Source organism: Schistocerca nitens, chromosome 4 (assembly GCF_023898315.1).
Source record: "Schistocerca nitens isolate TAMUIC-IGC-003100 chromosome 4, iqSchNite1.1, whole genome shotgun sequence".
NCBI classification, from domain to species: Eukaryota; Metazoa; Arthropoda; class Insecta; order Orthoptera; family Acrididae; genus Schistocerca; species Schistocerca nitens.
In genome coordinates this window covers 160,548,267-160,551,814 of record NC_064617.1, presented here as the reverse complement: position 1 = coordinate 160,551,814, position 3,548 = coordinate 160,548,267, and the positions used below count along the sequence as shown (strand labels likewise).

General features: G+C 41.0%; 1 non-coding gene across 1 annotated transcript; it reads right to left on the bottom strand.

Annotated features, from left to right (window-relative positions):
• Positions 1 to 1,266: 1,266 nt before the first annotated feature.
• Positions 1,267 to 1,341, bottom strand: Trnat-ugu (transfer RNA threonine (anticodon UGU)). Its single transcript has one exon. It is a non-coding gene; the product is annotated as a tRNA-Thr (tRNA).
• Positions 1,342 to 3,548: the final 2,207 nt, after the last annotated feature.

Genomic DNA, 3,548 nt, shown 5'->3' with positions numbered 1-3,548 from the left:
AAGTCCTCAGGTACAGATTTTATGCCAGTTAGGTTCCTTTCAGAGTATGCTGATTCAACGGCTCCATAATTTACAATCATATACAATCGTTCGCTCGACGAAAGTTCCGTACCCAAAGACTGAAAAGCATGACCTGTGTCTGTTGACACACAGTGAACACGGACTTAGAAAACATCGTTCTTGTGAAACACTACTAGCTCTTTACACACACGAAGTGCTGAGGCTATTGACTAGGCATTTCAACTTGATTCCGTATTTTTGAGTTTAGGGAAGGCTTTTGACACTGTGCCACGCAAGCGGCTTGTAGTGAAATTGCGTGCTTATGGAATATCGTCTCACTTATTTGACAGGATTCGTGATTTCCTATCAGAGATGTCACAGTTGGTAGTAAATGACGGAAAGACATTGAGGAATACAAAAGTGATCTCTGGCGTTTCACAAGGTAGTGTTGCTGTTAGTTAGCTATATAAACGATTTGGGAGACAATCTGTGCAATCGTCTTAGGTTGTTTGCAGATGACACTATCATTAACAAATAATAACGTCATCAGAAGATCAAAACAAATTGCAAAACGATTTAGAAAAGACATCCGAATGGTACGCAAATTGGCAATTGACACTAAATAGCGATAAGTGAGATGTCATCCACATGAGTCCTAAAAGAAATCCGTTAAACGTCGGATACAGATAAATAAGTCTAACTTAAGGGCCGTAAATTCAGTTAAATACTTAGCAATTACAATTACGAACAACTAATATTGAAGAAACACATAGAAAATGTTGTGGAGAAGGCTAACCAAAGACAGTGTTTTATTGGCAAAACACTTAGAAAATGTAACAGATCTTCTGAAGATATTGTCTACGCTAAGCTTGTCCGTCCTCTTAGAATACTGCTACACGGTGTTGGCTCCTTACCACATAGGATTGACGGAGTACATCGAAAAAGTTCAAAGAAGGGCAGCACGTTTTGTATTAAGGCGGAAATAGGGGAGAAGGTGTCACTGAAGTGAAATAGGATTTAGGGTGAATATCATTAAAACAGAAGTGTTTTTCGCTGCGGTGGAACCTTCTCATAAAATTTTAATCACCAACTTTCTCCTCCGAACGTGAAATTATTTTAACTATATCTGACGGTAGTATCTGTTCCCGAAAGAACACATACCGTGGATGACCATGCAGCTTTGCTAGAAATGAAATGATAATTAAATTGACACCCTAGCTGCAAACAGGCGTTGATATACTTCCCTGGGGACATGTTGAAAATGTGTGCCCCGACCGGGAGTCGAACCCGGGATCTCCTGCTTACATGGCAGACGCTCTATCCATCTGAGCCACCGAAGGCACAGAGGATAGTGCGTCTGCAGGGACTTATCCCTTGCACGCTCCCCGTGAGATCCACATTCCCAACATGTCCACACCACTACTTTCGCAGTGCGCCTAATAGATGTTTGGTAGGTTAATCTGCCACGAGTAATGAGTATGATGGGCAAACATCTATTAGGCGCACTGCGAAAGTAGTGGTGTGGACATGTTGGGAATGTGGATCTCACGGGGAGCGTGCAAGGGATAAGTACCTGCAGACGCACTATCCTCTGTGCCCTCGGTGGCTCAGATGGATAGAGCGTCTGCCATGTAAGCAGAAGATCAACGGTTCGATTCTCGGTCGGGGCACACATTTTCAACATGTCCCCAGTGAAATATATCAACTCCTGTTTGCAGCTAGGGTGTCTATTTAATTATCCTGAAATTATTTTGTTGACGCCGATCTTCATAGGGAGAAATGACCACCATAATAAAACAAGGGAAATCAGAGCCTGGACCGAAAGATAGAGATGTTCGTTTCTTCCTCGCGCTGTAGGAGAATGGAATAATAGACAGTTATGAAGGTGGTTCGATGAACCTTCTGCCAGGTACTTACATGAGATTTGCAGAGTATCCATGTAGATGTAGATGTAGATGTACATGCCTTTCAGAACTTCAGACAGAAAACATTTGACGCTGTTTTTATAGAGCAAATAGTATTCTGAGGATTAAATAAGATAGAATATAATACATTTATTGGTATACATGTTCCTGCAAGAATCATTGAGATAAATATGTTGATAAGGGAATCTTAGCATTTCCTTCATTATCACCACTGAAGGTGTTAGTCGACCTATCTATTTTCAGCTCCATGTCATTTCCTCTATTAACTCCATATCCTGATGTTCGAGTCGTATACATGTTACACAGGAGATGTAGAAGAATATGTTCCCTATCGCTCTGTAGTTTTTCTGAAATCCTGTATTGCTGCCTCAACCATGCAGGTAACGAGGTTTTTCAAGCAATACCATTCGTCCTTCATTTTCAGTTTGAATACCAGCTTTAAAATTAACATACTTTGGCACGTTTACTTTATGGAATACGGCACAACATGAACATGTTAGTTAAGATATGATACGCAGGCCTATTCCCTAATCGGATAGAATGCTCTTTTCAAGCAAAAATTCAAAATACAGATGATTTTAACTATATGTAAATTTTAGATTTGAAATTAGGGCATACGAGTATGTAACGCTTTGTTGCTTACTTACTTTTAAATCTCTAAATATACTTAAAAGGAGAAATTCCAAATCACTCTCTGCCACAATCAGCATTCGATGGAAATTGGCTGTTACTTCACTGAACAAAGAGCTCATAACCCTTAGAAGTACTGAGATGTGTTAAAAGATAGGGCAAAAAATAAGCAACAGGACATAATTCCAGAATTAATTTTTCACTCGTCGGAGGAGTGTGCGCTGATACGATACTTCCTGAGAGTTTAAAACTGTGTGCCGGACCAAGACTCGAACTCGGGACCTAGGCCTTTAGCTGACAAATGCTCCACCATCTTTTTTTTCTGTAATATTCGTTGCATTTGGTTGGGACGGACGTTCAAGTTGATCGTTTATTCCTTTACTCAGTTTTTTCATTAGAGAGGGCCAGCGCCTCTCTGACCGAACACGCTAAGGCACCGTGGCGGCACCATCTGAGCTACCCAAGCACGACTCACGACCTGTCGTGACAGCTCTAATTCCGCCGGTACCTCGTCTCCTAGGTTCCAAACTTCACAGAAGGTCTCTTGTGGACCTTGCTGAAGTAGAACTCCCTTATCCTTACCAGTGTTTTCCACAGATTCGTTTCCTCTCCGACTCTGTGCAGAACCTTCTCATTCCTTATCTATTCAGATCACCTAATTTTCAACACTCGTCTGTAGCATTACATCTCAAATGCTTCGATTGTCTTCTGTTCCAGTTTACCCACAGTATATGATTCACTACCATACAATGATGTACTCCAGACCTAAATTCTCTGAAATTTCTTACGCAAATTAAGGCTTATGTTTGATGCTAGTTGACTTCTCTTGGGCAGGAATGCACTTTTTGCTTTTGATGTCCTCCTTACTTCGTCCGTCATTGGTTATTTTACTGTCTAGTTAGCAGAATTCCTTAACTTCATCTACCTCGTGATCATCAATCCTGATGTTGTATCTCGGTGTTCTCTTTTGTGCTACTTCTCATGACTCCAGTG